Consider the following 26,151-nt stretch of genomic DNA (forward strand, 5'->3'; position numbering starts at 1 on the left):
GGAAATCAGACCTGAGTGCTCACTGGAAGGACAGATCCCAAAGCTGAGGCTCCAATACTTTGGCCACCTCATGAGAAGAGAAGACTCCCTGGAAATGACCCTGATGTTGGGAAAGATGGAGGGCACCAGGAGAAGGGGATGACAGAGAATGAGATGGTTGGACAGTGTTCTCAAAGCTACCAGCATGAGTTTGACCAAACTGCGGGAGGCAGTGGAAGACAGGAGTGCCTGGCATGCTCTGGTCCATGGGGTCACGAAGAGTTGGGCACGACTAAACGACTAAACAACAACAACAACAATGGGTAATAGCAAGGCTTTTTTTCCAGCTGGAACTCACTGGGCTGTGTGTTAGGGGAGGTGGGCTCAACAACTTTGGTTGTTGCTCCCCCTGAAAAAAGCTCAATATCTTTGGTTCCAACACTTATTTTTCTGTATATAAAAAAGCCCTGTGTAATAGGACAACTCTGGACTCTGGACAACAACTGCCAGGCAAAAGGAGACAGTGCCAGCCTAGAATGATGAATAGTTTGAGGTGGTAGAAGGTATCTTCCTATGTACTGTAGAATTTGCTACATAAGAGTAACCAACAGTGCCAAGCCTGTCCTTAGCCATTACATTAAACCAGCCCTTGGATGTAGCTGGTAATAGCAATTTTTGTGGACATGATAATAATAATAATAATAATAATTTATTATTTATACCCCGCCCATCTGGCTGAGTTTCCCCAGCCACTCTGGGCGGCTCCCAATCAGTATTAAAAACAATACAGCATTACATATTAAAAACATCCCTGAACAGGGCTGCCTTAAGATGTCTTCTGAACGTCAGGTAATTCTTTATCTCTTTGACATCTGATGGGAGGGCGTTCCACAGGGCGGGCGCCACTACCGAGAAGGCCCTCTGTCTGGTTCCCTGTAGCCTCACTTCTCGCAATGAGGGAACCGCCAGAAGGCCCTCGGCGCTGGATCTCAGTGTCCGGGCTGAACGATGGGGGTGGAGACGCTCCTTCAGGTATACAGGACCGAGGCCGTTTAGGGCTTTAAAGGTCAGCACCAACACTTTGAATTGTGCTCGGAAACGTACTGGGAGCCAATGCAGATCTCTCAGAACCGGTGTTATGTGGTCCCGGCGGCCACTCCCAGTCACCAGTCTAGCTGCCGCATTCTGGATTAATTGCAGTTTCCGGGTCACCTTCAAAGGTAGCCCCACGTAGAGCGCATTGCAGTAGTCCAAGCGTGAGATAACTAGAGCATGCACCACTCTGGCGAGACAGTCCGCGGGGAGGTAGGGTCTTAGCCTGCGTACCAGGTGGAGCTGGTAGACAGCTGCCCTGGACACAGAGTTAATCTGCGCCTCCATGGACAGTTGTGAGTCCAAAATGACTCCCAGGCTGCGCACCTGGTCCTTGAGATGTGGAATGTGTCAAATATTATTTTATTTCATTTACACTTGGGTCTTCCCACCCGCAACTACCTATGGAAATATAATACTTTGTATTTGCTCTATTGGGGACCCATTATTTTATAGATCTAGCATAGGTCATATCTATTTGCGTAGACCAAAGCGATGTTTGCAAATGTATATTGATAGGTGTTGTGTTTATTCCAGAAAGCGGCTGCTTGAGGATATCACTTTAATGAAGGCTGACCTCCTGAGCCTTGCAACAATTGAGTTGGGCATGACAATTATTTAAACTTGGCAGCAATCTATGATTTGTTGCCCAATTTTAGTTTTTGAATGTTCTCCGTGTGGCTCATGTGGACCTTACATCTCCCTCTGATTGCGTATTTCATATCCCATAAAATATTTGCAAACACCGAGGTCTTTAAAGGTGACCATTTTTAATCTAATCCAACTCACTGAAGTTTGCTTAGGCTTCACTAATGCAGTGTTCAGCTGGGAAAGGAGGGAAACAGAGTGATGACCTATATAGTTGTCATTACTTTTATTACTGCTGGGACAAAGAGTATTGAAATTTTAAGTCCATAACCATCTATGAAAAGAGGAAGAAAAGGATTGTTCCTTTGGGCCTCGGTTTGGAAGGAATAGTAACTGAGTCACCTAAAGTGAAACAAAAGGGGAGTGGTTTGGAAAGGTAGTAAAATTAGTGTACCTTGTCTTTTACAGAATGATATTCCATGCTGAATAGACACTTGAATTGGATCCAAAATATCCAAACAAAAAGGGGATAATTCATTGAAGCCTGAAAAGAAGTAGGACATGTTGCCGAATACTTTATGTACAGTTAAGAACTGAAATAGGCTAAGGGCTCATCCACATTTCCGCTTATCCAATCATTAAAATCTATGAGTCTGAGTGGTTTTCCCCTTGCCTTTCCCAGGGAACAAATGGTAATCTGAGGAAAACCCAATTGCCATTTGCTCCAATTAATTGTTGAAGAGTGGTTTTCCCTGGGGGGGAATGTAGTGGAACCAGAGTAGCTGTGGATAATTCCTAAACCATGGATAGGCAAACTAAGGCCCGGGGCCAGCCCCGGCCCAATCGCCTTCTAAATCTAGCCCACAAACAGTCTGGGAAGCAACCTGTTTTTAAATGAGTAGAATGTGTCCATTTATTTAAAATGCATCTCTGGGTTATTTGTGGGTCCTGCCTGGTGTTTTTACATGAGTAGAATGTGTGCTTTTATTTAAAATGCACCTCTGGGTTATTTGTGGGGCATAGGAATTCATTCATTATTATTTTTCAAAATATAGTCCAGCCCCCCACAAGGTCTGAGGGACAGTGGATCAGCCCCCTGCTGAAAAAAGTTTGCTGACCCCTGCCCATACAAGTAGCAATTGCATGAATGGTGTTTAATATTCAGTAGCAGGTACAGATCACAACACTGGGGTGGGGGTCTTAACCTTCCCCCTTCCTCCATTTCAGATTAGCCTAGCCAATCCTATTTGAATTGGAAGGAAAGCTCCCATTCATGCCAATGGAATTCAGATAATATGTGCAGGTAGGACAAAGGGTAGAGTCCCACATGCTATGGTCCTGATCTAGATGGGAGGGGCGCATATCTGCTATTTAATTTAACCCTTAGAAGGGTCTCCCATTGGCATTTGGCAGAGGTAGTGTGGAATCATTATTGCCATGCACTTGGCTGATGACCGATGGTGAGGGCTCACTAAATTGTCAATGGACCTTTCTTCCTCATGCACAAATCCTTTCAGGGTAGCATAGAGAATCACAGATTGTGCTCATGGTCTTTTATGCAGGGTTCTAACACCTATGCGGGTGGCGCTGTGGGTAAAACCTCAGTGCCTAGGACTTGCTGATCCCATGGTCGGCTGTTCGAATCCCCGCGGTGGGGTGAGCTCCCGTCGTTCGGTCCCAGCTCCTGCCCACCTAGCAGTTTAAAAGTACCCTTAAGTGCAAGTATGGGGGGCAACTCCCATCTCTTGTGGGGGCGCAATTAGTGCCAGCACCGTCCGTTAAGAGTTTGGGTGTAATCTTCGACACCTCCCTTTCCATGGAGGCACAGATTGCAGCTATAACAAAGGCAGCATTTTTCCATCTCTGCCAAGCTAAGCAGTTGGCTCCTTACCTCTCTCGCCCTGACCTAGCCACTGTGATCCACGCGACGGTCACCTCCAGACTGGATTATTGTAACTTGCTCTACGTGGGGCTGCCCTTGAGACTGACCCAGAAACTCCAGCGGGTGCAGAATGCTGCAGCAAGACTCCTTACGGGGTCTTCACTGCGAGATCACATTCACCGGGTGCTATACCAGCTGCACTGGCTCCCGGTGGAGTACAGGATCAGGTTTAAGGTGCTGGTTTTAACCTTTAAAGCCCTATACGGCCTAGGACCCTCGTACCTACGGGACCGCCTCTCCTGGTATGCCCCACAGAGAAACTTACAGTCTTCAAATAAAAACAGCTTGAAGGTCCCAGGCCACAGAGAAGTTAGGCTGGCCTCAACTAGAGCCAGGGCTTTTTCGGCTGTGGCTCCGACCTGGTGGAACACTCTGTCACAAGAGACTAGGGCCCTGCGGGACTTGACATCTTTCCGCAGGGCCTGCAAGACAGAGCTGTTCTGCCAGGCCTTTGGCCAGGGCACAGCCTGACTCCCTCCCTCGGCAGTCTTCGCGGAGCTCTGGCCCAATGGTGGCCAGTGGCTTGAATTTAATTAATTTTATAATGAATGATTTTAGAGTGTTGTTTGTGCTGTACTTTTGTATGTTTTATTGTTGTTAGCTGCCCTGAGCCCGGCTTCGGCTGGGGAGGGCAGGATATAAATAATAATAATAATAATAATAATAATAATAATAATAATAATAATAAATAATAGGGACTGCTTTATAGCGGGAAGGTAAACGGCATTTCCGTGTGTGGCGCTGGTGCTGGCTCGTCAGCTGCAGCTTCGTCAGACTGTGACCCGGAAGTGTCTTCAGACGGCGCCGGCTCACGGCCTCTTGAGCGAGATGAGCACGCAACCCTAGAGTCGGACACGACTGGCCCGTACGGGCAGGGGTACATTTACCTTTACCTTTAACACCTATACCAACTTACTCTTCTTTCAATAGCCCACTTAGCGCTGTACTTCTAGTTCCAGAATTTGCCTGGGATCTTAGGATCAGGAACATTCAAAGCTGCCTTATACCAAGTCAGACCCATGGTCCATTCAACTCCATATCAACTACAAGGACTGGCAGCAGCTCTCCAGGGTTTCAGACAGGGGTGTTCCCAGTCCTACTTGGAGGTCCCAGGGATTGAATCTTCTGCATCCAATTCACCTGCTCTACCACAGAGCTATGACCCTTCCCTGAGCTTCATTGGCTATACAGCTTTATATGATGTCATCACTGTTGCTCAGAGAGTAACATAGTCAACAACAAAAAGGACAAATCTCTTCTGTTAAAAGTAGCATTTTGACCACAATGTAGTTGTGCTGCTATTACTTTGTATCTTGCTTCCAAGAAAGAATGAGCACCCAGCACTGCCCAGATGCCTAGGAAACTAAGATTGAAGAGAGAGGGAAAGAAGGAGGCAGAGAATCATAAAGTACAGTATGTGTACATATAGACAGATAGATGATAGATGATAGATAGATAGAGTGTGTGTGTGCACGCGCACGTGCTTTTTGCACACGGACATACATTGTGAGATGTGGAGAAGTGTGCAATTGGACTGGAGTTCTGCTCTGATCCATAATCAAGCTAGGGAACTTTGGTTAAGCATGGTTTACTGTCAAAAGCAGACCAAACAAGTTCTTTCCCCTTATGTAGTCAAAAATTCCCCAGATGTTGTTGATGAGGAGGTGGGAATTGAAATTTGTGGCTGATGTTTTTAGCTGTGGCCACTTGTTTAACCCGATCAAGCCCAATGATTTCAGTGTTAGATTTGTCATGGCTTTCTGCAGTCTTAACTGTCAAAGTCTTTCCCTGTCAAACTGTTTGACATATTTTGGGCTGGAGATGCCAGGGATTGAATGGGTGGCTTTATGGTGCATGCAAAACATGTGTAATAACACCGAGCTTTTTACTGCACCCCTAGCTTCAAAAGGCAATTTAGAAAACATTAAAACATTTTGGATGGGTGTAAATGATATGTTAAAGGAGGTTGCGGGACCCAAGTTAATAAGACAACCTAATTGTAGGGAATGCATGAATTGCTATTCACATACAAAAAAACTTTATTTTTCTTTTTTTTGGGGGGGGGGGGGCTATCTCCATTACTAGAGGAATAGGGAAAAGCAATGCTTTTTTCTAAAAAAAATGTTTAGGGATACTCTCATTTTGACTCAAGAAAACCACCATTTTATAGTTCAAATTGGGGAAAATAAATGCAGTAAATGGACAAAAGTACAAAGATTGACAAAATGTTTAGGGTATGTGTATCCCTTCCTCCCCCCAGAAAAAAAAAAAAAACACTGGGGGAAAGCATATGGAAAAGGGTGTTGGTATACAAAATAATGGATTATAAGAAACGAGGGATGGTAGTGGAACTAATAAAGATTCATTAGAATGTTCATTTGGTTTCCAATAGAGTATAAAATTAAACAAACTACCAAAATGTTTGAAAAGAAATGCTTGAAGCTGTTTGAAGATAATTTGAAGATAATTAGGAGAAAAAAATGTTATGTTTCAATAAGTAAGTCATTCTTTTTCTAATCACATGAGTTTCCTCTGTCTGTGTGCATGCATGCACACACACAAATGACAATTTATGTACCTGTATGATGCATCTCAGGGATGCGGGTGGCGCTGTGGGTTAAACCACAGAACCTAGGACTTGCCAATCAGAAGGTCAGCGGTTTGAATCCCTGTGACGGGGACTGGACCTAATGGTCAGGGATCCCTTTACCTTTATGATGCATCTCAGCTATCTAGCACATGAGATCTATTGAACTGATATAGAGCTGTCGATATGATATTTTGCATGATGCTAAGATGATGGATATGCATGTTGTTTTCATGTTCTGCTTGAAGGCTTCACATGGATATCTCACTGTCTACAAGAGAACATGATGTTGGACTACATGGGCCCTTGGCTTGATCAAGCAGGGCTCTTAGGGGTGTGCAGTTTTGATTCTGGGGCCCATTAGATTTGGCTGCATTATGGTGTCATTGCAGAGGGGGGTGTGGGTGGGTGGGTGGGTGTGTAAGTGTAAAAGACAGGAGATAAAGGAAACAGACTGTAGAGCCAGTTGGAAGATGGAGTAGTTGTTGTCACTGCACAAGTGCATATCTTTGACCCAACCCTAGATCTGAGACCAAAAGTGAAGTGAGGGGAAAGAATATGTCAGAAAATATGGTCCGATTAGTAGGATAGGCAGCGTTTTGCAGGTGAATTTTGCTTGTATCTTGGGAGTCCAGGGGAGGGAAAGAGACAAAAATTGTTTAAGTTGATGCCTACATGAATTTCCCCAAACTAATCAACAAGCTGCTGATATTCTCTCTCACAGAAAATTGGCTATTTTGCTAGTCAGTGAACTTGAAAGGGGAGTTGTTTTAAAAAGTCCAACCCTGGAGTCCAAAGGAGAAATTGCATTTTGAGTTGACAGTGACAGACTGTAAGGGAGGGCAAAACTTTGTTTATACATTCCATGAAGTAAAGAAAGGCAGGCGTAGTTTCATACTGATTTTTCTCATACGTTCTTTCCAGAGTCAAAACTTCTGTTAGTTAGCTGTATTTGGCCATAGATTTCTGTCAACCAGCTAAAGCTGAATCAAAAAGAAACTCTCATTTCCAAATCTTGTATGAATATAAATAAATAAAGGGATAGGGTGGAAGTATTGCTAAATGCTATTTTTTCCTCCTTACATTTTGCTAGCTAGCCATGATAGTTTTAAAATTTGAAGGGCATGATTCACTTCTGTAGCACAAGCCACCCTGTTCTATATTTCACATGTGGAACAAAATTGATGCTGAGGGGCAAGTCATGTTATTTGAATTTATATGGTTGTAAAATGAAATGTTGATGGTTGTTCCTAATTCTCATAATGAGTAAGTGTGCAAAGCGGACAAAATTCAGCACTACTGGATACAACAGGAAAGAATTAAATAATATGCTGAATTATCCCTTTGTCACCAATGGGACTTGAGTAATTGGCTCGAGCAAACAGAAACCAAACACAGCACCTTCTTCATTGCCCCTAAAAGTTAAAAATGTTCACCTATTCCTGAAAAACACTGCTGCTATCCCTGCAGTTGCTTCTATACGATATTGGCACATGCACAGGTTTTCATCCACACAGAATCATAGAATGGTAGAGTTGGGCAGGAGGAAGTCTGTTCCGCTGTCAAGCAGCTCTTTGATTTGCTGTGGTGTAATATTTGCCGGAAGGGATGCGGGTGGTGCTGTGGGTTAAACCACAGAGCCTAGGACTTGCTGATCAGAAGGTTGGCGGTTCAAATCCCCGCAATGGGGTGAGCTCCCGTTGTTCGGTCTCTGCTCCTGCCAACCTAGCAGTATGAAAGCACGTCAAAGTGCAAGTAGATAAATAGGTACCGCTCTGGTGAGAAGGTAAACTGTGTTTCCGTGTGCCGTTCTGGTTTGCCAGAAGCAGCTTAGTCATGCTGGCCACATGACCTGGAAGCTGTACACCGGCTCCCTCAGCCAATAAAGTGAGATGAGCTCCGCAACCCCAGAGTCAGCCACGACTGGACCTAATGGTCAGGGGTCCCTTTACCTTTTTAATATTTGCCGGAGGCCTAGGCAGGCCGGGTCATCCTCTTATATACCTGCTGGGATTGACAAGGCATCTAACCTCACCTGAATCTCATAGCTCTCCTGACGAGCACTTTGGTCTGCCCACCAGATACCAGGCACTCTACTATTCTAATCAGATATTTTGTTGTCATTTGGAAATGTAGCTGTCTCTGATTAGTTATCGTTTAACTCTGAACCAATTAACCAACTAGAAGGATTACTGCTAATAGCACCAGTTTTCCTATAACTTGACACTGCTGAATAGTTTTGAGAAACTGCAAAAGCATTTTTAGTTTGCTTTCTGTTGCCACCCTGGAACTTTTCTTTATTAGTGCCACTTTGTGTTGTACGATTCCTTGCAAATGAAGGAAAACAACTTTTCTGCTTGTATATGTTGATAATATAATTTTGGCTACTGAGGACAAACAAGTTTATACAAAAACAAGATTGGGTAAAGACCTGGCCAAGACATAGGTGTCCTGACTGTGACAAAGGTGACCTGTGTGCTTGGTTCCTTGATTAACAGCTGTTGGGAACTTCAAGGTCCCTGCTCTCCCTTCTTATGGTCTGTAAAATGAAGCACAAGAGATGGGGGGAGTGCCAATTTTTGGTGTCGTATAGGGTGCCACAGAAATGTGAGAGCCCAATTTTTGCGACTGACCCAGGAGTATCCTGGTATAAACTGGCACTCACATCCTTTGTGATGTTACAAAGCACCAGTCCTCTCTAGCAGATGTGTGCTGAGTCTGAGACCGAGGCCCTTCTGTGTCTGAAGTCACATCAGTCTTTGAAAGTATAGCTTTTGAAATGTTCTGGGTTGAAAGGTTGGAAAGTCTACTCACATTAGCCCCGGTTCACATTGTATATTCTAGGTGTGCTGTGGGAAGGTGTGTGTACCTGAGACTTGCTCCCACACCTTGTTGATAGTATAACCTCCAAGGTCGCTTGTGTATGAATCAGCCCTGAATCATACACTGCTTCTGACTGAAACAGAGCAGTGTACATAATGCATCTATTAATTGCTTATTAAATAAAAAATAAAATCACAGCAAGGCGAACACAATCGCTATATTATGACAAGCAGTTGCAGAATAAACACAGCATTTGTTGTGAACACGTTCATTCTGTAGCACACCCTGGGGTCTTATGGTAAACGGTGGGTGTTAATTATAATGACGATAACGTTCAAATATTTGGCACCACTTTCCTTCCTCCTCTGCAAAAACACTTCTATTTAATGTCATTAAACAGCTGTGGCAACTCACATGGGTTTTGCCAGTGACACCATGGCATGCCACATGGACTCCCACAATCAATGGAATTAAACAGAAATGAAACTGAAAGTGTTTGGGGCACAGATGTGGAAAGTTGCGACAAGCAACAATAGCAGCCACCAGCCAATGAGCAGCGGGCAACTATAGCATGCTAAGTGTTCGGCAAGATGAGAAGAGCCCCCCCCCCATTGTCTGTTGTACTTAATTATTATTTCTTTAATATATTCATACCACAAATTGAAATTAAGATGAAAAAAAAAACCTGTGAAGCCCTATTCTCAATTAAAGATCTAAAATTGGCTCTGAATCCCAGCTTAAAAATGAAAATTGGTTTGTACTGGCCATGCTTAAAGGCAAGAGGAATTCACATGTGAGAAGAGAAAAGGGGGCACACAGGCCTTTACTGTCGCGGGGTTAGATGTATGAAGTCTGCATAGATTTCTGATCTGAATCTCCACTTCAGCGCTTGATGATTGGCTGTCAGTATTTCCTCAGTGCGTGGAGAAAAGTGAGAGAATATAGGTGATCATTTTCCTGACTCTGAATACGATGTTTTATTCAATTTACCTGGGGGCTAAATTGCATGGCCCATAGATGTGTGCTTATTTTCAATTCAGACTGATGTGTTATATCAGCCCAGATTTTGGTTTTGTTGTGCGCTGCTGAAAGCGTTGTCAGAGTATTCTGTTATGGGCAAAAACTCCAACCACGCCAGAATGGATTGATGAATGCCTGCTAAATCATATTTTATGCCTGGTGGAGTGTGCAGATGACCACTGTGCCATAAGCCCATCAGAATCTGGGTTTGAAAGGTAGGAATTTAGTACCCACCCATATGCCTGTATGTTGTGTGAGGCAACCTTCAGCAGTTCCCCAAAGTTTAGATGCAACAGCAGGGATAGAAAAATAAGCTTTAAAATATTGATAATGTAGCAGTAGCAGCCCTTCCAATTGTCCCTATTTTCCAGAGACAGTCATGGATTTTCAGAAGACATCCCAGTTTCAGATTTGATACCGGAATGTCCAGCTTTTCCTTAGGATGTCCCTATTTTCATTCGAGAATTGTTGGAGGGTATGGAGTTAAGACATAAGTAACTATACGACCTTTAGAAGGCATCTGAAGGCAGCTCTGTATAGGGAAGTTGCTTAATGTTTACTGTTTTATTATGTTTTTATATTTGTTGGAAGCCACCCAGAGTGGGTGCTGATGAGTTATAAATGCTCACTGCGTCACCAGCCAGATGGGCGGGGTAACAACAACAACAATAGTAGAATATTATTATTTTCATGTTAGGGGGTATCATAGCTTCCTGAGAGAGGTCGCAGTCCAGCCAGTCATGGCCTGCCTATTGTGTGTTACATCCCCTGATGGACAAATACACATTCCTATGCAAATTACCCGTTGTTATTGTCCATGGAGTTTTCTTGGCAGGGATACTGGAGTGGATTGCTAGTTCCTTCTCCAGGTGGATGTATGGAAGTGAGAGCTGGACCATAAAGAAGGGTGATCACTGAATAATTGATGCTTTTGAATTATGGTGCTGGAGGAGACTCTTGAGAGTCCCATGGACTGCAAGAAGATCAAACCTATCCGTTATGAAGGAAATCAGCCCTGAGTGCTCACTGGAAGGACAGATCCTGAAGCTGAGGCTCCAATACTTTGGCCACCTCATGAGAAGAGAAGACTCCCGGGTAAAGACCCTGATGCTGGGAAAGATTGAGGGTACAAGGAGAAGGAGAAGGCAGAGGACAGGATGGTTGGACAGTGTTCTCAAAGCTAATATGAATTGCAGGTCATATACTGAATTGCAGGTCAGTGGGGCCTGGGTGACTTTAGAACACAGATTGGGATGTGAATCTGCATTGGCTATATAGTATTTGCAGAAGGAACCTTTGCAAACATGCAGGATAAAGGTAAAAAGCCTGTGAACGATAAAGACTGGATTCAGCTGGTTTTATTTCTCCAAGCCTTCTACATTTGAAGGACATAAGCACTGGGTGTCCTATGCATGAGGCCCTCCCTCTCTAATGTTGTGCTCCTCATTTTTAATGTTGCATTGTGTTCTTTATTACCATATGTAATAGAGCTACTGAGCCATTTGAGGAAATTGATTTTAATTTTATTGCCTCTAAATACACTGTAGTTACAGGGCACTTTTGCGACTTCAGAATTTATTTTTATACGTGGTGAGCCATGTCTTCTTTTTTAAAAGAATAGAAAGGCAATACTTGCAACATAAATATTCCAAATGCCTGGAAATGTTCCTTTCTCATACACACACACAGAGCGAATATACTGTATACTGTGTGTGTTTCTGTGTGTGAATGAGAATGATTTTTTTTCTAGGTATCTGGAATGTGTGTGTGTGTGTGTGTGTGTGTGTGTGTCTACAAATACACACAGAGAGAGAGTGAGATTGTGTGTGTGTGTGTGTGTGTGTGTGTAATATATATTTTTATCTTGTATTATCTTCATTTGCACTCATGGGTGTTAGACAATTTCCCCCAAGCATTTGATAGCTAAAGTAAAGTATTGTAGTAGTTTTTTTAATGGAGAAAACCTCCTCCTGAAAACACTTTCCTTTTAGTATGTAAGAACATGGATAACCTCCCTTTAAAGGGACCCACTGGTGAAACACTGATATTCTGCCTCTGCTGATATAGAGTTCTGGCACAGCATCACATCATGCTGCCATGATCACAAGAGCGATAAAGTGATCCATTCATATCTGAAGCTTAGATATGACAGATAGTGCTTGTTCATAACTTGTTCATAAATAATCTGAAGCAGGGGTCAACAGGGAGGTAGCCAGGTTTGCTGATGAAGTCAAACAATGATAAAAACAAAAAGGGAATTGTGAAGCACTGCAGAGGGATCTTCACATTAAAATCGTGAATGTGGTTTAGGTGCACACTGAGGCAAAAAAATAGATAAATAAAATCCCTAGCTTCACATATATGTTTACTGTTATGTACTGAAGTTCTCACCCTGGGCCAGCAGGAGGATGCTGTAGATAGCTTTCACTCAGGTCCACATATGCAAATAAGGGATTGAAAGTGACGTTCAGTGATTGGATAGTTACGGAAAGTGGTTACTGTTGCGTTGTAGTGGAGCTCTATATAAGCAGGCTGGCTGAACACTTCAATTCAGTTCTGTTCTGGCCTGTGAATAAACAAGAGCTGTTTGAAGAATCGCTGTATCATCTGATATGTTCACCCACAACTTAACATTTAGTGATGTGAAAAGTCAGGGACTGACCAGTAAAGAGATATTGGGATTGAGATAGATGGTTTTGGTGACCATGACAGGGATCATCAGGAAAATAAAACTGCCAATATCATAATGCTGTTACACAAATCAATGGTGCAATTGTATTTGGAGTACAGATTCAGGTCTCTTATTCTCTCACACACCCTGAAAAACAGAACAGAACAAGTGTAGGGGAGAGGCCCAGGAAAAGGTAGGCTTCCAATTATAACTTTAAAAATCTTGGTTTTGGTAGAACAAGTGCCAGCCACTGATTCTAGCTTACTCTAACAGTTTGTATATGTGCATCTAGACTGGTAATGCATTGACATGTATTTAACACAAGTGTGTGATTATACAGTTATGCACCTCAAGCCAATTGATGAAAGGTAATTCACAGTGTTTTTTTTTCATAGGTAACAATGGCACAGTGCGCTTTTATATCTCCTGTGTGGCCTTATAACAATTATCAGTATCGTTTCTTAAAATTAAATGTAATAGGCATTTAACCATATGTGATTCCACAAAGGGGAATCATTAAATGAAAGAGGGGAAACAAAGGCTGCTGCCCTGAAATGACTTTCTCGGAAGTAGTGACAATATAGGCAAGGCACAGATTAAAAAAACTAAGAGGTCTCTTTTTAAATGGTGGTGCTAAATGGAAAGAAGCAAGGTTGCCCTTTCATAAGCTTTAGATCGCATTATAATGTTGCTCACAACAACCGACCAAATCAACCTCAACTGCCTTGGACTAAAAATATTTCACATGTTTATTTTTTTTTTCTTTTCCTATCTGGTTCTTGGCAAGGCACACACTTGGGCAGGCGAGGAAATTAGATATAATCATTAGATAATCATTGGTATAAGATGGCTCCTTTTCTATTGTTAATTTATACATAGCGTATGGATGCTTTTAATTTAGTCTGAAAATGAGGAGATTGCATTTGGGAATGGCTAGGAGATTAAAATCTTTGTATTGTAATGGAACGGGTTGTGTTTGCACAATTTCCCATTATCATTACAGTGTGAGTGGGTTCATGTTGATCCATATTCTCATCTCATTACAACTCTTGTCACAGGAATATGTATCTCCCTCTTTCCCGGTGGCAGCCTGTCTGCCATCATAGACAGAGTGGGCCACTCTTGGTATTTTGCCTGTTGGCTGGAGCCAGTCCTATGACTTGTTACAATCTAGGAAGCAAGCCATTGTGAGCCACCTGTAAACACGAGGCTGTGCAAAGTGTCAATGAATGCAACAGGCATGTGTATCACAGAAGTAAATTCGTTCATTCCTTTTGGCACAGTTGCTTTTTAAATAAATCTTCTCAGTAAAGGTAAAGGTAAAGGGACCCCTGACCATTAGGTCCAGTCGTGACCGACTCTGGGGTTGCGGCTCTCATCTTGCTTTATTGGCCAAGGGAGCTGACGTACAGCTTCTGGGTCATGTGGCCAGCATGACTAAGCCGCTTCTGGCAAACCAGAGCAGCGCACGGAAACGCTGTTTACCTTCCCGCCGGAGCGGTACCTATTTATCTACTTGCACTTTGATGTGCTTTCGAACTGCTAGGTTGGCAGGAGCAGGGACTGAGCAACGGGAGCTCACTCCGTCACGGGGATTTGAACCGCCAACCTTCTAATCGGCAAGTCCTAGGCTCTGTGGTTTAACCCACAGCGCCACCCACGTCCCATCTTCTCAGTAGGTACCTGTATAAATGTAGGATTTTTGAAATTGTTGTTGTTGTTTTGTGTCCCCTTGCCCTGGCACTCAGTGCAGGGGAACCTAAATCTGGTGCTGCACACACATACATACACACAGGACTTTGGGCAACACTGTGCCTGCTCTGATATAACCCTCTAACACTCTTCTGATGAAAATCAGGATCTGTGTATTTTGGTGATGGGCTACTGTGCAAGTGCACAGCATCACTGCAAATGTGAGCACTGGCTGCAAGTGTTGGGCACATCTTCCTCTTCAAACTCAGTGATGGTGCTGGATGAGGGGAACAGGACATTTCAGGATCAAATCTGAAGTTGGATTGGTTTTTGTAATTTTGTACCGGGAAAATCGAGACAGGGTATGACAGTATTGTACGTCTCTTAACAAATGGATTGGCAGAAACTGAAGAGGTGAAGCTTTTCTACTTTCGTTATTATAAAAGATGATGCCTTTTGAATTTGAACATGCCCATGTAGATTTTAAAGGCACACCTATTTCATGGGGGGGGGGGAGAGAGAGAGATAAAGACGTTTCTGCCTGAGCAGCTTGATAAGAAAAAGCATCATCCGTCTTATCAATTTTTCAGGTAAACCACAAAGAATGGGGGATGGGAATCGTGAAATAGGTCAGCATGTGATATATTTACAGTTTTGTTGTAGAGATGTGGGGCTATCCATCTGTAGAAATGTCAAGACTTCCTTAAGATACGGTTTAACAAAGAACATACACAAGTTGAGAAGAAAAGATAAGAAATGCTTAGCCAATTGCAACTTGAACCTTGGATGTTTTGAAGTTTCTTCTTCTGAGCAGAAGAGATTTCAAGCACTATGCTCCAGGAAAACTTCGTTCAAGTTCTCATTATAGACTCTACAATAGCTAGTTATTGAACCAGTCCCATTTTGCAATTGTGTCTTATCTTAGCCTTATACCACAGGGCAGATGATACACACACACACACACACACACACACACACATTTATATATGAGACGTGACTCTAAAGAGGTCAGTCTAGACTTGAAAGTCTAATTTGTGCTTTACAAATATGCAAACTGGAACACAGTCACCCCCAGAAATTTGCACTTCTTCAAAATTGTAAGTGCGAATTTGTAAGTGCAAATTTCTCTTAATATACACATTTCTGATAATAATATATTATTATTAATAATAATAATAATAATAATAATGCATTTTTGTATGCAATTTTCATTAATATTTGAATTTCTGTGTAAATTTTACCTTAATATATGCATCTTTACACAAATTACTTGGCTGGAGAAAATCATTGTAAAATAGAAAGTGAGGTCAGAAACATCCACTTCGGGAAAATAGGCAGGACCCCAGAAAGATGGAATATTTATCCACCTTGGCAGAGGATTCAAGGTTAAAAAAATACAGTGTTCGCCCCCTTGGGAGGCTTACTATTGAAGTGGGAATTAGTCCACAACAAGGGGATCAGGGAGAATCTTATGTTTGGATTGCACACCTGAGGAAGCAGAACCTGAAAGAGAATTAACCCTTGACACTCCATATCCATCTTGAGGCGAAGATAGATGGAAATGCATGTGAGTTTCCTCTGCTACCTGAACCAATGACAGTTGTGTAGTTTTGTTAACCCAACATCAATTTCACACTTGAGTCCTTTGAAAGTGACTTGTTCCATTTGTGGTTTGTCAGTTAGCTCCTCTAATGTCTTCAACAAAAGTGTAATGGTTCAGAGGTGGATAATCTTATGGATATCATCCAATGGTGAAGGCCAATGCAAATAATTCATCTAACCTTACTGCTGTTTCCCTATCCTGCTCTAGTAACCCTTACATTTGGAACAGAGTTTGGACGATGAAAGACTAAGTAGGAGCATTTTTTGAATTAAGTGTCACAAGCTGCTATAGATCATTGCTTAACTGTTTAATCTAAAAATGTAAATTTATATTATTAGCAATATAGGGCATGGCCTAGCATAACTCTTTCACGTTCTACTGATTTTGGTGTGAGAGTGTTAGAAAAACACCAGGGCCTAATTTGCAGAGTAGAATGTCTGTCATCTGGTGTTCTGCTCTGGAATCGGCCCCTACCATTGTGTTTTCGGTTAAGTTCATGATGTTGTTTCAGTTTCTTTTGGATGGTGTGTTACCTTGTACAGTTTTCTTTATTGCTAAAGCTTTGTTTGACATATATGTGAGCCGCTTACTTTGCTGAAAGAATGAGCTAAGATCTGGCTGGATCATGACCTTAGCTATAAAGTGATAATAAGGTATTCAGAGTGAAACTACAGCTCTATGCAGTTAATAATTTTAATCATTTTTAATAAATTGTTTTTGAGAGGTTTGTATGGAAACAGCCTTGGAATACGGGGCAAGTTATTGTATCACAAGGCAGCTTAATTATTTTCTAAACTGTTTTAAAGAAATCTCATCCTGGTCAGGATGAGGCTAGGCATATATATTATTTATGCTCTGGTTTTTCTTGCAGGGATTAATATTTCATATGTAGTATTAATCATAAATAAGTAAATTTGGGTCTTTTGTATCATTAATGATATGGGACGGATATACATGCATCCAGGTGATTTCTCATGGGCCCTGTGCAAATGTCACCGTGATGAGTCAGTTTGCTGTCCACCACTTTTTGCTGGCATACATTTAATTAAGCCATAAAAGAGTGTTCAGAATCATTGTTATTTACTGTATTCTTGAGGAAGATTCCAAAGGGGAAATATATAGAAATATGGCAGATGATAAGAATGACACTTAAATGTTTGAGAGCCCGAAATAAACTTGCATTCTTTGAAATGGTGGCATCAGCAATATTCCGATTGTATTTAACAAACTTCAATTACGAAATGTGCTGAGGCAGGGGCTTTATTTCAGGTGCTGGAGCCCAAGAACCAGTGAGCACTGTATATTGACAGTTCAGTATTGAGCTATAGAAAAAATAGCTCTGTAACTGTGTGACTCACACCCCCTTTTTAGAATAGCTTTTGTTGAATTTGCATACCAGAGAATGGCACATTTTATTAACGTCTTTATTATACAGAGCCTCTGCTGGCCACTAAATATCTAAGGTAGTTAACATGGCACGTCATTGTCTGCTATACTTACACCAATATGGCTACAGATACCATGACCTTCCGTGAAGACCTCTAAATGCACCCTTTCCATTTTTGACCTCCAGGGTGATTTTAAGTTCCAAGAGATGTAGAGCAGAGGTGAGGAACCTCAAGTCTAGAGGACAAAAGTAGCCTTCTAAAGTTCTCTCCCTGGCCCTTGGGACTTCCTCAAGCCACAAACCTCCTCTCCTCGGCCACACCCATAACAGGCCTTGCTTCACACCCTCCTCAAGTGTTTTTGCCCGGCTGGAACATGACCTTGTATTCAAGTAATGCCTCTTGCTTACCTAGATGAAGGATCATAAAACCATAGAATTGTAGAGCTAGAACGGACCCCAAGAGTCATCTAACCCAACCCTTTGCAATGCAGGAATCTAGACGTAGACCATTGAGCCTTGGGCTTGCCACTCTGAAGGTTGGTGGTTCGAATCTCCGTGATGGGGTGAGCTCCCGTTCCTCGGTCCCAGCTCCTGCCAACCTAGCAGTTCGAAAGCACGTCAAAGTGCAAGTAGATAAATAGGTACCGCTCCAGTGGGAAGGTAAATGGCATTTCCGTGCACTGCCCTGGTTTCGCCAGAAGCGGCTTAGTCATGCTGGCCACATGACCTGGAAAAACTGTCTGTGGACAAACGTCGACTCCCTCGGCCAGTAAAGTGAGATGAGCGCCGCAACCCCAGAGTCGTTCACGACTGGACTTCACTACCAGGGGTCCTTTACCTTTTAGACATGTGAATGTGTGAGAAAGAGAGAGAAGAAAATAACTTATTGCATACCTTCCAACATTTCTCTGATAAAAATAGGGATGATGATGATGATGATGATGATGATGATGATGATGATGATGATATCCAACCCATCTGACTAGGTTGCCCCAGCCACTCTGAGCAGCTTCCAACATATATACAAACATAATAAAATATTAAACTTAAAAAAAAAAAAATCCTATACATGGCTGCCTTCAGATGGCTTGGAAGGTTGTATAGTTGTCTTCTAAAGGTATAATTACTTATCTCCTTGACTAAGTGGGCACATAACACCATACCCTCCAACATTTCTCTAATGAAAATAGGGACATCGAAAGGAAAAGTGGGACAATCTGGGAGCAAATCAGAAATTTTTGTAAATTCAGGGTTGTCCCTGGAAAATAGGGACACTTAGAGGGTCTGTTATTGCACAAGGTTAATTTTTTCTTATTGCTTACATTGAACTGACAGAGCCACAAGGGACTTACGGTATACTGCTCATACCCCTTACCTGTTGAGTCATAGTATACATTTAGACACATGTGGATTATTGTGTTAGTTTTCCTGGTTAAAAAGCTAGTGTCTTGGTCCCAGTTTCTAATGTTCCTTTTATCTGTTGTGTCAGTGAACTGTTAATTCACACCAAGGGGGCACATTTATAACACAACAGTGAACATCATTGTGCACACAAACTTCGGTTCCCTCATGATTCACCCAATGAAAAGGGCAGGAAAGAACTGTGTGCCAGTTCTTTTGTCACATATTGGCATGATCCATGAAAGCCACAGGGAAATTACAGTGGAAAACCAGAGGATGCTTGGCCTGGAGAGAGTCCTGGGGAGTAGATAGAGGCTTGGGGTTGCAGCACATACAGCACTGGGGCTGAGGTTCCCCACCCACTCCCTCTCGAGGAGACATTAAAAGTAAGATAAAACAAAATTAAAACAATGATACATTTCAACCATAAAAATCTTCATGGCATAAGTCAGCAGCTATCAAATTAATCAGTGCTTTTTTTCTTAAAAAAATATTTAGGGGTACTCTCATTTTCCTACTCATTTGAAATACTGCCCCTCAATGAGGCCAAACTTAGATTCACAAAATGTTTAGGGATATCCGTATCCCCGTGGCCCCCCAGGAAAAAGTTAATAATAATGAAGCACATCTCTCAAAGCTGGAATCAACCACTTGCCATCTGACAGAAGTCAATAAAGTTACCAGGATAATGGGAAGACCATTTCATACCTTCCGGTTTCTTGAAGGCAGCAGATGTATCAGAAATTCCCAAAGAGTAGGATGAGTTTGGATTGTGTGGTGAAGATGAGCAAACTGGTAGTTTGAAAGGCAATCTTGATTCTTGAGGAACACCAGCTGGTCCTTTGGCTGCTGCCCCCTGGGCAAGAAGTGTGTGAAGGCAGTGTTGGCTATTGGCAATGGGACTTGTTTGTAGACTGTTTTGTGGGATTATGTGGGCCTCCATCTGTCCTTTAAAATGGTCCTTGTTTAAAACCAAGGGTGGCACGATTCTCCGGGCAGGAGGGAGCCACTCCACCTCATTGTTACAGAATACAATACCAAGGCATTATGCGGGATCTTAAAATAGACACCAAGACAATAAAGGTTGGATACCTTGATAAACCATGGCTAGCAAAGAGCATTCCAGAAGGTGACTGTTGAATTGGCAAGCGGAGGCAGACTGTGTTGCTCTAAAGAACATTTCAGACACCTTCTATAAATGTCCTCTGTCTAAAAATAGCTATGATGGCAGCTATATTTAGACTATTATATATAAAATAGTACAGGTTGATGTTCTATTTTGAGTTGATTATAGCAATGACAAAGATCAATAATTAAGCCACTCTTCCTGTTGCAGCAATGGCGTCACCGTGGCAGGGGGATTTTATATAGCAACCCGTTCCTTGCATTTGGATTAAATTCGCATACACAGCACCTGAGTGTTTGCTGCTGCTCCTGCTGCTTTCTTAAAAAAAGAAAAGAAAAACTCTTAGAATGTCCTCTTTATATGCCTTATCCCTCTTGGAAACAACCAATAAGTTACATTTACCCAGGAGTTAGAATACTGCATTTCCCAGATCCAAAACAGAAGCCTCTAGTAATCAGAGCTGTTTTCTGCACTGGAAGCCTGCATTGCTAAACCACCCCTATTCCATGCCTCCGATTGCTGTTGCCATTACAGTGTGGTTGGTATGCATGCATTCATCATTCCGCTATCTCTTTATCTATTATGACTGCTGAATAGGGAAGAAAAGTGGACTTGTCATAGTTACCATTTCGATGCATTCATCACATGCTATCAGTAGAAGAGAGCAGGAAACCATCAAATAGTGCTGTAAAAATTCTGCCATTGCTGCGGCTGGTCACATCATTCTTGCAATTAAGAGATGCTCAGGTAGCGGTAATCAGATTGACTAATATAGATATCTATCACATGCAAGCAACTCAGGTGTATTCCACAGCTTCACTTATTCACGTCCAAGCAATCAAATGAATGAAGGGATCTGGGAAAACTCCAGCCAGTTTGGGATGCTTATCCCCAAACTAGGAGCTCAGTTGAGCTTGCTTAGCCCAAACACTTGCGATTTATATTATAAACTACTGTTACTCCTGCTTTTATATATTTGGGATTGTGGATCAATGATAGCAACTTCCCAAGTGAATATGTATCATAGACAGGATTTGAACGCAGGTCTTTAAGGATCAAGTCTGTAGACTGATCAACTTCTGTTTCTGTTTTCTCCTCCTCAGTTCGGTGTGTTTGTGTTTTGAAGTGACTGACTTAGGACTGCTGCAATGTCCTGCCTGAAATGAAATTCAGGTTGATAGCTGACATTCTACTACCATTGGGTCAAAATTTTGGGAGATGCATACTGCACTATGATCTACTGCTTATTCATCCAGAGGGTGTGCATATACACTGGTAAAGTGTGCATCAAAAGCCACATATTGGTGGAAATATACAAAAATCCATTATATTATAGGAAATTACTTGCAAAGCAAAATTGCGTATAAAACGTGTATATGATGAAAAGTTGGTAGGAAAAAATTGATAAATTTTCTGGAGGACCTTTTTCTGAAATGCAAACAGGTGCAGAAATGTGGAGAATTGAAATCAAAACTGGGAAAATATGAGAAATATGCTGTATTCAGACATTATTCTGTTTTCCTGATGATTCCTTACCTGATAATTTCTACATTTTATGTAGAAACAGCATCTGGAAATCAAGTACTCATGTTGATTATTCCCAAAAACAGATCATTTGCAAAACAATTAATTCAGAAAATTGTGGGCATTTTCCATTGCAATTCCACATGATTAAATTTGGCGTGGTCTTCCCGCCATTTCAAATTTAGTGCAAAATGGTGATACACAAATCAGAAAGCTGCAGTTCCACAATGCAGAAGGTACTGCAGTGTCAAAGGAATGTTACATTTCAGGACAGAAGTGCTGGCATTATAACCAGTAAAACCAGCAAAACAATCCTCACATCTGAATGCAGCCATAGAAACCAAAATTGACTGTTTTGTTCATCTCTACTTCCAGTATGGAAGAAAGCCTCACTCTTCCTTAAAAAAAAAAAGGGAGGGGAGTATTGGTTTCTAATCCAATGATATGACAATATCCTGAAATAATACTGACATAAAAAAGCTTTGCACTATCAAGAGGATTTTAAAAATCTATTTCTACATATGCTTATGCCAGGAAACTAGTTAATCCTGAAAATAATCTCACTGGCAATCAGGGAATTGAACTATCCCCCTGCCCACTTTGTTTAGTTCAGCTTTCGATTATTTAGTATTACTTGTTTCAGTTTTCTGGCTTGATTCCAATTCAGACGCTAACTGTTAGCATGTTTTTTTAAATGGTCTGGCAAGTGGTTCAGGTGTATTTTGAGCCATGCCATAAGAACTTAAAATCAGAATATAACTGTTTTAAAATTAATATAAGCATAATTTGAGAAAATGCTTAAATTTTGCATGAACTATTACCATCCTCCTCCATAACACTGACAGTCATCTTTCGCCACCGAGAAGACAGAATTGTCTTCGGCACCCAAGCAATCATTCTATAATGACTGGCATAGAAAGAATGGGAAACAACCCGACCAGGATAATAATAATAATAATAATAATAATAATAATAATAATAATAATAATAATAAATTTATTATTTGTACCCCGCCCATCTTGCTGGGTTTCCCCAGCCACTCTGGGCGGCTTCCAACAAAGATTAAAAATACATCAGAGTGTCACACATTAAAAACTTCCCTGAACAGGGCTGCCTTCAAATGTTTTCTAAATGTCAGGTAGTTTATCTCTTTGACATCTGATGGGAGGGCGTTCCACAGGGCGGGTGCCACTACCGAGAAGGCCCTCTGCCTGGTTCCCTGTAAGTTATTCACATTTGCATTTGCACACTTGCCAATAGCATGGAGGGGGGGCTAGTGGGGCCATGACCCAAGGCGCAAAATCTGGAGAGGGTACAACCAGGTATCCCCACGCAGGTGCCAGCTTCCGTGGGGATCCCTGCCCCACCGCAGGCAGCAGAAAATGAAGGGAGGTGCACAAGAGGTGATCCCAGCACAGCCCGGTGCTCCTCTCTATGGGTGTCAGGAGATTCGCCCTTCAAGGGCTGTGTTGGCTGGGTTTTCCCCTACATGGGTAGGCAGGCAGCGCAGCATGGACCCGCTTGGCTCTGGTCGGGGTGTGTATGCTCTGATGGCATCAGTGGCTTGCTGAGCCAGGCGCCGGCAATGTACGCTACTCAGCTGACATTTGCAATACATTTATGTGTACTTTTCATGCACACAATGAAATTATGCAGCAATAGTCTTTTTAGATGTTACAAGACTTCTTTCTTTCTTTCTTTCTTTCTCTGCAGCAAATTAACACTGCCACTCACATGAACATGAAATTTATTACGGTCAGAGACCAGCTTGTGAAACACAAATGGAACTACAGTCCCAATAGCAAAACAAACTTTTAAAACAATATACAACAATGGATTTTAAGTTTAAAAATGTGGTAGGCATAAAAACTTTAAGATAGACAACCTTAGAGAAATGACCCAGAATCTCCCGTCGATCTGAGTTTGGGAATTTTCTTAACAAACTAGATTGCCACTCCTCCATAAAATACACTGCCACTCCTCTCTAAAATACGATGTGTCGATGCATGCAGCGGGTTGCCTCTTCACTTCAATGGAGAGGAGAGCACCATTGCTGCCTCCAGCATTTTCCCAAAGGAGAATTTGAAGTGTACTTGGGGCTTCCTGCTCTGATAAAACATTTAGAAGAGTTGGAAGGGAAGCCCAAACTGTCCAAAATGATAAGGGTGTGTGTGAGAGAGAGAGCATCCACACACCCGTGTCTGTTCCTCAGGTGAAATCCAGAGACAGGCCAACCAATATCTGAAGCCCATTCTGAGGTTCCTGCCAAGAAACTGGGGGAAATTGAACAGCCTTTGATAGAGAAGCAACATCTCTGGTTGGTGGGGAAACATCCTTATAGATATAGATCAAAAAGTACTGTTTCAGTTTAAATAAAAGCTATAAATAAAATAAAAGCTAGCATTGAGGTTGGGGGAATAATTTAGGTCACCTAATCACTTTATGATCATCTACCAGTGCCAGATTATCAAACAGGCAGAGTAGGCACTGTCTTATAGGCCCCATGCCTTTTAGGGGCCCTGTGTCAATGGATCAAAATAATACTGATTTGATCTTGAAAGAAAATTACAATCAAGGTTTCTTAGTTCAATGTTATCCCACTAGAGCAGCCTTTCTCAAACCGTGGGTCCCCAGATGTTGTTGAACTACAACTCCCATCACCCCTAGCTAGCAAGTCCAAAGCTCAGGGATGACGGGAGTTGTAGTCCAACAACATCTGGGGACCCACAGGTTCAGAACCGCTGCACTAGAGCATTTGCATGAGGGTCCCCCTCCCCCCAAGTTTTTGACTGCCTAGGGGCCTCCACAGGGTTTAATCCGGTACTGTGGTCCACACCAACTTCTTTTCTCAGTGTGATTATGATCTGTAGGTACATGACTAGGTGGGTAAACTTTACTGGAATGGTGCTGACATAAGTTGGTGAATATCACAATCTGTATTTTCATGGCTCATAATACTCATGAGCTGGGCACTTTCTTCATTACAAGTTAGCCCTCTTATTCTGGAGCTCTTGCTCCATTCATAATTGATAACACAACATGTTTTTGGAGCTGATGACCCACTTCTGCACCTGCACAGTCAGCATTCAGGAGACCAGGCAGGTGAGGTTGGCAGCCATAATACGCACTCAGATCTTGTTTTAACTGCTTACTTGATCTTTGTGAAAACTGTGCTTACTTCTTGATAGCTGCATTCCAGCTCATTTTAGATCACCCTCCCACATTGTGTATGCCTGTGTTTCCAATCTCAATATTTGTTTTATTTAATTTGTTTTATAAATGTTACTAGAATTTATAAAGAGAAATGCAAAACTTCAAATATCTTTTTTATCCAACATTAATGTATACAAGATAAAAAAAACTCGCCGAAAAAGAATGCAATCTCAATATTTGAACCAACAAGCCCTACTGCCTGCCCCCATATATATATATATATATATATATATATATATATATATATATTAGTTCTCCCAGGAATCCAATGTGGTCGCAAATCAGCAACAGATTCCAATTACACATTGGGAGGAGTGGGGAGTGGAAGATATGCCCCATTGGAATAGCCACCTTTTTGCTGCCTGGCCTCTGCCAACATGTGAGGCTACTGAAGCCTCTTTTGCATTCTGACAGCCATTCATATGAGCCAGAGCAGCGGGACTCATGATGCACTATGAACACGATGCACAATGCTGTTTTGGGGTGACATGTCACTGCCCTACAGTTTCCAAGCAGCGCTGAAAAACTGAATATTTCAAAACATTGCAAGCCTGCTTGTGTGTGAAAAACACATGGGATCCAACCTCGCTCCCTTCTTCATAATTAGAGGCGCAAATTTGATTTGAGTGGGTTCAATATATCACTAATAGGAGTCTGCTGTAGTCAGGCTGTTCATGAGGGGATGCCCACAAACCACAATTGTAGTTGCCTCCTTTCAGATTGCTGGCATGCTGGGAAGACGCTTCCCATGTGTAAGGACCTCACCCTAAAGTCCGTTAAGGGGGCTCCATGCACGAGTGCACAGTCGTGCAGAGAGAATAAGTGCTGGTGCTTGGCACGAACCAGCCTTTAATTATATAAAAGGGTAGCAAGTTGTGACTCGCCCTCTGTCTCTATGAAAGAAGTACAGGTGATTTATTGGTGGGATATTTCCTTTTTCACAGCTAGATATTGAGGTTGTCACGCACCGAAAAACTCACTGATGTAGATGGGAATCTTTCTGTTGGCTGAGAAGAGTCTATGAGGGCTTTAGTGCTTTTGTAGGAATCCGCTTCTTGAAATGGAGTGGGGGATGAAATCCCCATTATGATCTGCAATTAATGATGCCGGGGGAGGGATACATTATTATTTCCTTTCACATTCAGTTAATCGAACCTTAAGTTGAGAGGCCTTCAGTTGAAAATAGGATAAGGGGGGTGGGGAATACATTATAAGAAAATGTCAAGCTTCCTGATATCAGATTTGTTTGCATAGATTATTATTTTTGTTTAAGGACGAAGACGAATGTAGAAAACATTGCAAAAGTGCACTTTAAACAAAATCAATGCATTATGTTTTTCAGGATCAATTTTTTGGTAATGCACTGCTGACAGTACCTGTTTTACGATGGTTGTGTTAAATTCTTCACCAGCGCTGTGTCATTATATTCTGCGGCATCTCCATAATTGTCCCATCTGCTTGCATTGCTCTCTGGTAATATGCCTGTTTTCGTTTACCTCTCCC

The 26,151-nt window shown here is 42.0% G+C and overlaps 1 protein-coding gene across 2 annotated transcripts in view; it reads left to right on the plus strand.

Annotated features, from left to right (window-relative positions):
* Positions 1-26,151, plus strand: part of CDH12 (cadherin 12) — a 455,772-nt gene that overhangs the window by 158,010 nt on the left and 271,611 nt on the right. The window lies entirely within an intron of this gene.

Source organism: Podarcis erhardii (genome assembly GCF_964252035.2).
Source record: "Podarcis erhardii genome assembly, chromosome: 8".
NCBI lineage: Eukaryota > Metazoa > Chordata > Lepidosauria > Squamata > Lacertidae > Podarcis > Podarcis erhardii.